The sequence below is a fragment of the Bombus impatiens genome, unplaced genomic scaffold, assembly GCF_000188095.3.
Source record: "Bombus impatiens unplaced genomic scaffold, BIMP_2.2 scf_0396, whole genome shotgun sequence".
NCBI lineage: Eukaryota > Metazoa > Arthropoda > Insecta > Hymenoptera > Apidae > Bombus > Bombus impatiens.
Genome location: NT_176815.1, coordinates 1,229,055 through 1,241,623, shown reverse-complemented (window position 1 = coordinate 1,241,623; position 12,569 = coordinate 1,229,055). Strand labels below are relative to the sequence as shown.

The 12,569-nt window shown below is 38.8% G+C and overlaps 1 protein-coding gene across 5 annotated transcripts in view; it reads right to left on the bottom strand.

Moving 5' to 3' along the window:
• LOC100742633 (telomerase-binding protein EST1A) overlaps positions 1-12,569 on the bottom strand; it is a 144,688-nt gene that overhangs the window by 100,775 nt on the left and 31,344 nt on the right. The gene's annotated exons all lie outside the window — the stretch shown is intronic.

Here is a 12,569-nt window from a genome sequence, read left to right as displayed (position 1 = left end):
TAACGAGAAACAACGAATCAAGTGGAACAAGCAATTAACAAGGATATAGACCTCCGGCAGTAAATGTCGCTACGTATCGGAACGCGATCTCTGTTCTCTCGGGTTCTTCCCTTACGTAATTCCGCTTGACGCGCAATTTACTCGTTCCAAAGGTTTATCCACGGACAATCTCAGGAAGCCTATTCTTTCCCCCATGAGCACCGTCCTGGTTTTTACGAGCTCGCGCGCGACCCTCCAATCAGATTCGTTTAAAGCCTTGACCGAGGTGTTAATGACCCGTGCAAAGTGTTGCATACGTTTCGCTCCTTCCGCAAGATCCTACGAAATTCCCTCTTGTTACGTGCAAAAACCCGCTCGTGACCCGTCTTCTCGTCGCTTTGATAACATCTTTCGGAGACCTTTTAGTCACGACGATGCATCCAGAGATGCGTATCCATTGGCGTCGACTGTTTCATCGACTTTGCCTATTTTTCTAGCCCTTTCCTATATTACTATTCTTTATGCTATTCTTTCCCCGGTTTCAACCGAATGAACGTGTAACCAGCCTTTCGCGTAAACTTTCGTGGTTAAGCTCTTATGTACATTCTGGTATGTTATCTTTTATATTATCCTTTATAGTGTCCTTTATATTATCCTTTATATTATCCTTTATATTATCCCTTATATTGTCCCTTATATTGTCCTTTATATTATCCTGGCATACCTATTTGAGTTTACTAACTGAGTGAATATGGAGATCAGAGGGAAGGAACCTGATAAATATATTTTCCTTCGTATTTTTTGCTTTTAATGTCACTTTATGAAGGAGTAAAAAAGTTCTAATGAAAACAACGATAAAAGCAATGTCTTAGATTGCTCTATTTTTTTTATCATATACTTGGCCTATTTTTACAAAAATAGAGATCCTGTTTTACTAGATAAGACTATATCGATTAATCTAAAAATCGTGGGAAGTAGTATACTTTTTATTATCCAGATATTATTATCAAGATAATACATGTTAATTTGCAAAAAAAGATTAAATTTTATTATTCATGTATAAACATGAAATGTTAATTAAAGATATTCATGCAAATTTAAGATTTAATAATGAAGCTGCAAATCCAGTAACATTACATTCACTGCGTGCAAATGTCACGTGGAATAGGCACCGGTCCGAGAGACAGACTGGATTAATTTAATCTGCGGTAATCCAGCAGGATTCGCATCCCTCCTAATGATCCCTCCTAATATTCGGATGTAGCCGTGTCTGGGCGGATGCAAAGTTCAAAGGTCACTGTACCGCAATCATGCGAACGGGTCACACATATAGATGAACAGCGTATAGTCCGGACAATCCAGACGAAGTGGGAAGAGAAAATGGAAAATGCACTCGAGAAACGTAGACAACCGCTTAACGACCAGTTTCGTGTTTTCAAATGTATCAAATATAGAAATAAATTTTTCATGCGTGGTGCTATTTAAAAAACAAATACGATCATATAATATGCATAATTTTTTAAAAAAGATATAAATAACAAAATGTGTAATATTATGATTTTCTTTGAGGAAAATATAATATTTTACTGAATTTTCAGTAATCCTAGTAATCCCTAATTGATTCGATTACAAATTTTATCCTATTCTTTAAAAAAGCTATTAATCTACTTGTCCCGATACTTATAAATGCGTATTTATTACATCACATTTTAAAATAAAGCAACAATAGAATAACTTACCTGCAAACTCGTTACTTGCAAACGTAATTGTATTTTATTGCGTAATTTTTCAAAATACCGAAGCAATAAAACAAACCTTAACCAAACATCACCCGAAGCAACCATTCTGAAAAGAGAATTCTCCCATCCATCTCATGCAACAGTTACACCTCCAACCTTTTACAACCTCTATACACATCGATTCTTTTCAGCGCGTCGAACAACGGGGCTCGAGGCTGAACGGGACGGCTCGAGAAAGCTTCTTCCCTTTTCGTTTGTTCAGCGGAGTGTCGTGAAATGAAATTACATGGCCGCTGCCAGCGAGTGCCGGGACATTCTTACAAAGGCAAAGCGCGCGTGTGGGAGAGCACGCGCGAAAAGGAACCCGCGAGGGGAAACGGGGCGCGGATTGAAGCAGGCCGAAACCAACCAACGAATCCAACGAAGAACGAACCGGAGAACGGAGGGCAATAATTCTCGTGTTTTAGAGAGGCAATTTCGAACCGAGTACGCACGCACACGAACAGTGGATTTTTCGAGGGCTGTACTTTTCGATAATTTATGCCAACGAGGTCTCGCCGCGAGTTTCTCGGAACCGATTCCTGGCGCGCTTCTCTTCGCCTCTGCCAGCCTCGATCGGTAATATAACTTCGGATTCGCGCACGTGAGCAGCATACGGGAGACACTTCTTTTAGCTGAAATTTTAGCCCATGCTACTACCTTCGTGTAATCTTCTCAAGTGAATATACCCGAAGCTCGAGCAATTTTGACGTGGGTCCTGCCAAACCATTTTTAAGTAACTATCATTTTCAAGCAATATAGGCTGCAGTTCATAAGTATGCAAACCCTTCGGTTTATATGTTGTGAACATATCCGACTTTGAGTTTTGAATTTTTCAAATTAATAGCGAATTAATAGTTGGAAATAGTTTCGAAAGACTTGCAATCTTTCCCTAAACCTAATTAGAGCGGCTTGTGTAGGATCTTAAAATTAAAATAATTAATTCAATATACTTATTACTGACGATATTCTGTTTTCTTTTCAAATTTCAAACATTCAACCCCAATTACTGCAAACTCGAAATTACTAAAATAAACATATAAAATTCTATCAAAAGTATAGCCCAAAACTAACAAGAATTCTTCCTGCCGATATCAAAATTCAAACCGCCCCAAAAAAGGAAAACGCAACCACAAAGAACTAACCGCGATCATTATCCACTCCCACTCTATCGACCATCGTTTTCCAGCGTCTACTGCCTAACCGGAAACCCTAAATTTAACAGAGGCCTGAACGACTTAATCAACGACCGTCGAAGGTGCAGAGTAGAAGAGGAGTATTCTTAAATGATCGCCGGGGGACCGTATCCGATAAAAACAGGAGCGACCGTGAGGGAACAAAGGTAAAAACAATGAGGCAATTTAATAACAGCGATACGTGCGGTTAACCGCGAAACAGCCGGACGTTCATTCAACTGACGCCATGATAAACCCCTTCGAAAATCAAACGAGATCAACAGAGGAAAACAACGAAAGAAACAGTTTGTCTGAAAGTACAAGATGTTTCAAAAGTGTCGGGTCAAACTTTAGGAGCACATAATAGTCAACCAAATAAGTAAAAAGGTCTTGATAAACATGGATTCGAATACATATCGTTAATCTTGGGGCTGTAACGAGTAACAGCATAAGAAACTTTATTGTATATATATCTAACTTATCGAGTAAATCATGTAGATTTGTTGTTAGATTAAGCATAATCAGTACGATATGCATTAGTTGATCATACTTACATATCGATTTAGTTAATATAGTTAATTATACTATATACATATATATATGTATGGAAACGCGACTTATGGAAAAAGGAATATAAGGAAGGGCAAGGAAAAAGAGAAACAATGATACGCAAGATAGAAAGTTATAAAAATCCATTTAGTATCCGGAAATCAAAAATTAATAAAATACACGCATATTAAGTAGTTGTTCCGATACCACTTAGCAATAGGAACAAAACTCCTACAGACAATTGTAGCTTCAAAGCTAATAATATTTAGGCTCACGCTTATTAAAACAAATGTATCCGTTTTGATGAGTATCATGCATTCCTGAAGTTTGACCTCAACTTTTTGAAACATCCTATGTAATAAGTTAGCGGTCGTAGAGTTGCATGGAAGAAGAACGTCGACATCGAGAAGTCGAGTATGTGGAAAAGAGCTGCGCACGGATATACACGGTTGGATGCAGATGATCTGAGATTATAGACATTAGGTACATTAAGTCTGGACGTCGGTAGGTATGATTGTTCGTTGTCTAGCCCGCGGTGGTGCGTACCTCACGCGTGGGCATTTTGCTCTGCTTCCCGCCAAGGAGATCGTCGTCGCCGCTTAATATGCACCCTTCGCAGCGAGTAAGTGATTCGAACCGCGTAATTTGCGAATTTCACTGCCGCCAACGTAGTAAGTCACGGGGCCTGCTATCGCGGTTATTAATGGAGCGCGACGCCCTTGCACGCGTTTCATGCTAGCCTCACGGGCTACTTTCATAGAGATCAAGAGGTCGTCCATTTTTGTGTTGATAGAGGAATGATAATTTTTTATTTCTCGCCTTATAACTTCTTAGTCTTATTTAATGTTAGAATTCTACCGAACCCGATAAAATAACGGGATAAATTTTATTTCTATCTTTTGCAACTACTTACACGCGGAAGCTTTTGGAAACATGAATGTCGACTTTTATCAAATTTATTTATCTTCGTCGTATCATTTTGATTATCATCTATATGATGGTATTATATATTGTATATTATAGTATATTTCCATTTATATATAACATTAGGTGAATATGTTCAAAAATAATAAACATCTTAAAAACAAAGTCTCGCGTAAAAAAAGTAAAATTGTATATTTTCCATTCTTTTTTTTATGTAGAATTATCTTCCTCCCAGTTGTACACTTCTAGTTACTTTCCTTGGTAATGTAATCCTTGGACATAGATATATATTGCGGACTATTTTAGTCAGCTTTTGGTAACCACGTAGGTGCGTTCGGCGCCCAAAAAAGAAACGCGAGGTTTTCAGGATTTAAAGTATTACGATTTACTATAGTATTATTACAATTAAGCATACATTTAACTGCACACAGCGTTAATTCTGAATAAAAATACAGTTTATGAATATTTCGGTCTATTTCATCGAATTATATCGAGTATGTACTTCAAACTATCCCATAAAATTTTCATCGATCTTCTTCTGTAAACATCAATTTCTATTTATTTATCACTTTCGATTCATTCCAATTTCTCGTCTTCATCTTTCAACCGATCTAAAAATTCGCTAGATCGCTCAGATGAAATTGCGATCAAACCGATCGTTTTTCTCAATTACCAGGTAAAACTTCTTGGACTTCCGTCTTCTAAGCCATTGAAATCAACAGTACAAAAATCCTTCGCACGCTACTAATCTGCGACGGTATTTCTTCCACCGAAACAATAATTGAATAACTGAATTCACTATACTACGCCCGGTCTCTGCCTCTTATCTTCACTTCATCTTCCCTTATTTCTATCAGCGAATCGCCAAGATACCTTCAATCCTTCTGATATATGAGAATAAAGTTACAACGTAGGAAAGCGGCTGATAGTCTCCTCGCACGAGACGAAGTATACAACGCAACGGTACGATGAAGATAACGAGAGGGGGTTCGAGGGAATTACCCACAAAATGATGAGGGAATTAGCTAGCTATGTCTATCGTATTATCGCAAATAATACTCGTCTGATATCCGGTACAGTTAGACGTAATTAGATAAACTCTAACGTGAAGATGCTCTGTCTTATGGCGAGATTTCCTATAAGCTTCAGACGCATTGTATATCGGTACAATGGCTATAAATATGCTTCTGTTTTTCTACAATACATAATCTTTCTTTCCGGTAGACAACAATACAGGGTGTCCCAGTAATCAGGATACAATCAACAAGACGGTGATTTTGCGTTGAAGATCAATCGAAAATAAAGTAAGTTTTCCTTCATACGCTTGCACTGTACTCGAGTTCTTCGACTTTTCGGGACTAGGTGCAGCTGCCGAGGATATAAATATCTCGGTTACGATCTTTCTTTTCCCAAACGTCGAATCACAGAGCTGACATGGATCGACCAAGTGAAGCGGGATGACTGTCCTCGTACAACCCCCGATTGAATTTCATTCGTGATACGATTTTTGGTCCCTGGATTGACCATCTTTTCCAATTCAGTTATCTCCTTCGAAGATCCGATTACCGTGGAGGCTATAGCTTGCAAGGTGCTTCGAGGTAAAACGAGCAGACAAAATGAATGGACGAACGGGACAGGGATAAAGCCGGGTTTATACCTGATGAAGGAGCTTGCAGAGACGAAGAGCATGAATGAAGTACTGAGATGATATAATACATTATTTCTGTACCAATGTACTACTACAATATTGTAGAGACGAAACAATTATTACTTTATCTGCTATCCACAATCGTACTATGAAATCTATACCAAAGAAAATAGTTCGACAGAGAACAATATAATCATAATCGTATTCCTAATACAATCGCTACAAATGATAAACGAAAGAAAAAAGATAGCATAAAAAAAGAAAACGTAAAGCGCTACAATTCCTTTTCCTTCGATGTATCAACAAGCTGTAAATCATGTTCTTCGATGTCGTTTTGTTAAGTATGAACTTGGCTTAAGAAAGATACGAGAAGAACCGCTCAGACGAGCGCTATTTATAAGGGAAAGGGAAGATTCCTTGTCGAATAACTCATGTACAATGCGACGGTACACGTTTAAATCAGCATCGATCTTGTGCTGTTATCAACGTAATCGCGTTGAAGGAGAACTGAATCCGAGTGGTCACGAATGGAACATTAGCGACGTTATATTTATACGAACACGTCTAGTACACTATATTATCACGATTTTTACTGCATCCGTATCGATCGTATTTCCATTTCGAATTAGCGCTCGTACGTGCCAATTTTCATCAAGCGACTCGTTTGTCGTTTCACGCTCCAACCCCATTTGAACGACTGACAGGTTTATCGCAAATTGTTCCAGGAAATGGAAAACGGATATACATTTCCACTCTTTAATGCGATTTTTTATATTGATTTAACGATTTTGACTGAAAAGAGTAATTAATTTTACGTTAATATATTTCACGTATGTGAATTTTCAACACATTTTTATCAAGTTCATTTTAGTATTTGGTTATAGACAAAAATGGGTGATCAATAAAGCAAAATCTTCCCGATGATGAACTGTGGATATTATAATTTGTATTAAATACACTTTGTATTATTTTCTCTATATCGTACTCTGTAGAATTTACTTTTCCCAATGTAAATAATTCATAAAAAGAAGAAGGAATGAATATAGTTTTATTATCCTTATTCTAAAGGGTTAATAGAGAAGATAAAGAAACGAAGAGAAGAAGATAAAAGATCGATAAAAATCTAAAGATCCTTAGCTCCTTGAAATCAATTAACAATGTTTAACCCCAGAAAACGATCCTTCAGAAAGAATATGTATCCACATCCTCGTCTTAAAATAACTCGACGAAATTAAAACAAAAATAAAGTAAAGAAGAGGAATAAAATAAATGATGATCCACGCGGTGAAATTCCACGTAATAAGCTATGTATCTAAGCAAAAAGTAGACGTAGAAATTATGCTAAATACACACATTGTACTGCGATATTGGACAAAGTAGAGCCTGAACTATGGCAGCCAAATGGAATCAAAAGGCGAATCAAACGACGAAAACTACGATTCTAGCGATGGCTATCCTGTAATCTGGACGCTGCCTTTCTTAGATCCTGACTTGATTGGTAACAACCGAACCCGGTGGTTCGAAAGCAGCAAAGTATATTCGCGGCTAGGTGCCGTGGAAGGTCGTTTACCCTTTTCCGCAGAGGAATCTCTTCATCATCAAGTAGCCACGGCCAAGACGTGGATTATCTTGCCCCGTGTGCAATATCTTCGGCTACCACTCGGCTATAAAGACGACTCCTCGAGTGCTTTCAATTCCATCGATGACAAAGTGGATCTGATGGATGTCTCAAGGATGACTCGATGCTTCGACCCGAGAAAACGGATGTTTCGTTTTTACAGGGTGAAACACGTGTATGAAAAAGTTACGTTCGCGGCGAATAGGAGATTAAAATCGTTGAAAAATATAGGCCTCCACCGAGGACGAATGCGAACGACGTCTTGTACCGGTGGGATTCGATTCGCTTTTTTGCAGATTTAAGATTCTCTCTCTTTCTCTCTCTCTCTCCCTCCCTCCCTCCCTCCCTCCCTCCCTCTCTCCATCTCGTTGCCTCGTGAAAAGTAATTGTGAATGTGATTTTACGCTTTTCTGTCTGGTCTTCTATTCAAGGAGCAGCTTCAATAACAAATCGTACAATACAAAATTTATTGAAATAATTACAAATCTGCGTGAAGAAGCGTTCGAGACGAATATAGAAGATTTTAAGATTTCCGGGTTTTTTTTGCCGTTCCTACGATTCATCTGTCCGTGATCAAGATCTTCTCGAATGTTAACTTCTTGACGAATGCGTGTGTGTGTTTAATTTTTCTTTGATTCAAGAATGGTACCGGAAGATATAATAGACACATCGCCTAAATCTGCAAACGTAAGGCAATAAAAGATTGTGCACCAAGCGTAATTATCACTGGGCATTAAGATAGCGTTCGTAACTCGGAAGAGGCGAAAGAGCCGACTGAAAATCGATAGAGCAGACCACAAGGATGCGCCGTGGCGGTTTAAGGATGATGAAGTCAGGACCCTGGTGGTCCGCGACATCCGACCGCAGACAGTGTCGACACGAGTCCATAAACCCAATGGCCCATTACTAGCGGTGTTTATGATTTCAATTACTGGCTGGCCGATTGCACGGCCATCAGCGTGTCAAAGATGAGGTTATTCATTGGCAAGTGTCAGGCTGTATCTCTGTCACTCCCGATCGGTTTCTACCACGTCCAATGATCAGGAAGTACTTCTCTATGTTTGATCATACGAGCTGCTAGATAATTAAAGCGTACTATAGCCTATCACCAGGTCGAGAAAGCCATAAACTGGTCCGTTAGGTGCAGTAAGATGGATGATTTGATTCGAACCAATCGTGTTGCATAGATGTTCAAATACGTACGATTTGAGAAGAAGTGTATTATCGGCATTGTATGTAAGATCTATATTATTTCTTGGTGAAGACAAGAAAGTGTAAAAAAAATAGTTCGATAATTATGGTTTTAAGGACGCGGTAGTGTTAACTCTCAGACAATGGACCATTTAATAAGAACTGTCCCAATAAAACCAGAACCTATCGAGTCTCGTGTGGATCTCTACAACTCCAAATCCATCTCGTGAATACTGGTCATTCAAGAAAACTTGAACAAGCTGTTCTACAAATTTCCAGAATCCTGAATATGCTAGACGATTCTATTACTATGCTGCAAGAAGGAACTCTGCAAAAAATATTAGGATACGAGAAGAGGAAGGAAACAAGGATGAAGACACGTTTGGTATACGCGGAAATGGCTTTAATGAAAGAACGCTAAAGGGTTTCCGTGGAAACGAGTCGAAGATGTGTGGATGAAGAGTTTTCGCCGGAGGAACGTGTTCTTCTGCAACGAAACTACGCAGTTAAATGGCCAGCGGAAAAAAAGAAGAGGGTGCAGGTGCAAAAGATCCGCGCAGACGGTTTTACATCGGAAATAGAGCAGCAAGAGTTCAAACCCCGCTGATGACTCAGTGTGGCTTTCGTCTTCGAATGAAAGAGAAAGAGAACAGACAGGAGTCCTTGACCAGAGTTTCGCTCTCGTGTAGGAATTAGCGATAATTATATGGGGCTAGCACCTGCACGCGGCCGCAAAAACCTGGAATGCCCTGGCTGCTTCTGTTGCTTTTGTACACCGCTCCAGCGGCGTTGAGTCACGTCGCTCTGGGGATGACTCAAAGGGACATTAAACAAAGTTACCTGGACGCGGTAATCCGGTTGAAATCTAAAGGAATTACAGGAAATCGTAAGAAACGTTCGTTTCGCAGGGTTGAGAATATTAAAGAATGGTAGAGGAATACACGCACACTTTCTTTTCATTTTAGTTACCAAAACGTAATTAATTTCCGTTTCCTATCTAGTTCCTGCTAGCAGACTTTACTGATATTATAAAATATATGGTAGAAAAAATCTGTAAATTAAGACTTCTCTAAATGAATTGAAGATATTAAAAAATGTTTTGAAACGCCTATTGATATTATTCATAAACCCAATCACCGCAAATAATTTTTTAGATTCTTATAGCAAACTCTATACACCTTTAAATTACGTACGGAAATAATCAACGTCCGAATCAAACCAAAAATTTCTTTCCAGAAATGTTAATATTACACCTACAGGGGCAAGCAAATTCTCTCGGCGTTCTTTCCAACAAAGTCGGAGCACTTACAAAATGGAATAAAACGACCATAAATCGAACATACATCTCGAAATCGGAAAACTCGAGCGCGAAACGTAATCTAGAGAGCGGATAGCACGTAAAATAAAAAATGGTGGAAACGTGAGCATCGGACTGGGCAGTGCGGAGCCCGCGCATTCATCCCCTTCGATTTTACGTCGTCGAGAATTTCTTCTGAGTATTGAGTCGTAAACTAGCTGCGTTGCCATAGAAATTTACGAACGCCGCATTTTGAAAGAGTATAAATACATCCGAATGGAACGGCAGACCACCATTTCACGCCCACGACACTCCTACGAATTTTTTGAAGATCGAAGACGCGAAAGGCTTCCAGCCGTAAATAATATTCAAAATAAAGAACGATACCGAGGAATATTACGCGTTGGGTACACATGCCTTTGGCTGAAACGTTGAATAGTCCTTTGTAAATTATCGAGAAATATTTATTTTTTATCTGTAGAATCATTTATGAGATACATAGAGCCAAGAAACAATCAACATTCGTGGATATTGAAGGAAAAGAAAAAGATTTCGTTCCATTATTTTGAGCTTATCTTGCTTTCAATGAATGTTCTAACATTTAAGTAACAGAAACAATTCCACAAACAAAAGTTCAGTTCAAAATGGAAATACTGACAACAAAATGATTAATTTTGATATATAAATCTTCCTTGTAAGAATCTTTTATCTTTCATTTCCTCTATTTATTATAACATTGAAGAGATTAAACTTATTAAAAGCTTGAACCCCATGTATCAGCCATTGTTCTTCTACAGAACCACTTTGAAAACCCCACTTAACACATCAAACGATGAATTCAACGATTAATCGTAAAATCGAAAACTATAAAGTCCACGTAAACTAACATCTCACAACGAATCATCCTCTAAATAAAAAAACAGATGCTGACGATTAATTCACAGTTAATGACACAATAACTCGTACGATTGTACGTAACGTGAAACGCTAACAAAATAAAAATCATTACACTCGCGAAACCATCACAGAGAATCCGAGAAGAAAGTACAGGAATGCGTTTTATGCTCTGATTCGATAAAGAGACTTTGATATACGGGGCAAAGATAAGACAAAGCAGTTTGTATCGACAGAGCGTATACATACGTCTGAAAACGAAAAGATCCTCGGGGACGATACGTCGAATTGAATTCGAATGGGTTTTGGCAGCAGGCGTAGTCGTTATTCTGATTTATCGCGGCCGTCCGCCGCTGCCAAGCACCGACAGAACGACGTGAAACAATAAAGCCACGGGCCACAGAGCGGGGCTTACGTACCAACGTTAAATAACGAGAGACGGACGTGACCGTGAAAGAGATTCGATCTAAAGTGCCGGTTACAACGTTGTCGTAACAACTTTCTTCTCCGCCTTCCAACAGTGCCGACTTATCCTCTCGCGAACAAGCGCGAACCCGTGTCTTTTATCGATCTATCACTGTAACGTCTAACCATGTCGTATCATCAGCCAAGCTTTTTCCTTGCTTCGATTGCCTTCCTCGTGGAGACGTAATTTCGATCAGTCGTTTCGCTTCTCACCATATTAATCGTATTTTTTATACATTCTTTTATCCTATTCATTGGTTCCTTTCCTCTTTTTTATTCACGAACACTACAAGAGAAAAGCATACAATATCGACCATCTTATATCATCAGCCTAGCTTTTCCCAATTTACATCGCTTCCACCTTGGAAAAGGATTTTCAAGAGGTTCCTTCCTTTCTACTATGAGTATAATAGAGAAATTAGATAGAATATTTTCTATCGCTTACCGAGTGGCGGTTCTGCGTGTTAATTAACACTATACCGACCGATAGCCAATTAATCGGTTTTTGGTTGCCGACAATTTTTCTCATTATTTGAGCAATAATTTGTTATTTAGTACTAAAGTACCTTGCTCAGTTGCGTCAGTTGCGTTACTTTGTAAGCTTCCACAGTTTTATACCAATTTGAAAAACTTACCGTTCGGCATGAACGAAAAGAATGGTATTAGAGATTCTAAACCAAAACAGAGCCGGCGCCAGGGAGAATCTGCACCTGAGCTGTCGGTCGGGCGTGCGTATACTGTTGAACCGCTAGTGGTCAGTAAAGTGTTAATAAAGTAAGAAATATTCACTTTCGACGGCTAAGACGATGTTTGAAGAACGACCGCCATTAGGTGTGGTATTTCGATTTACGAACCCGTTAGTAATCTCGAGGACGCGAGAGTTTGAGAATTAAGAATGACGACGAGACTAGGTACTCCTCGAGAGATGTCCTTACAGTTTATTGAAATTACGAATTTCTTTATTTACATTACATGTTGTTTATCATAGAAACGAATATATGCGCGAAAAATTGAGCATAACTCGATGTAGGAAGTCATGCCAATATATAAG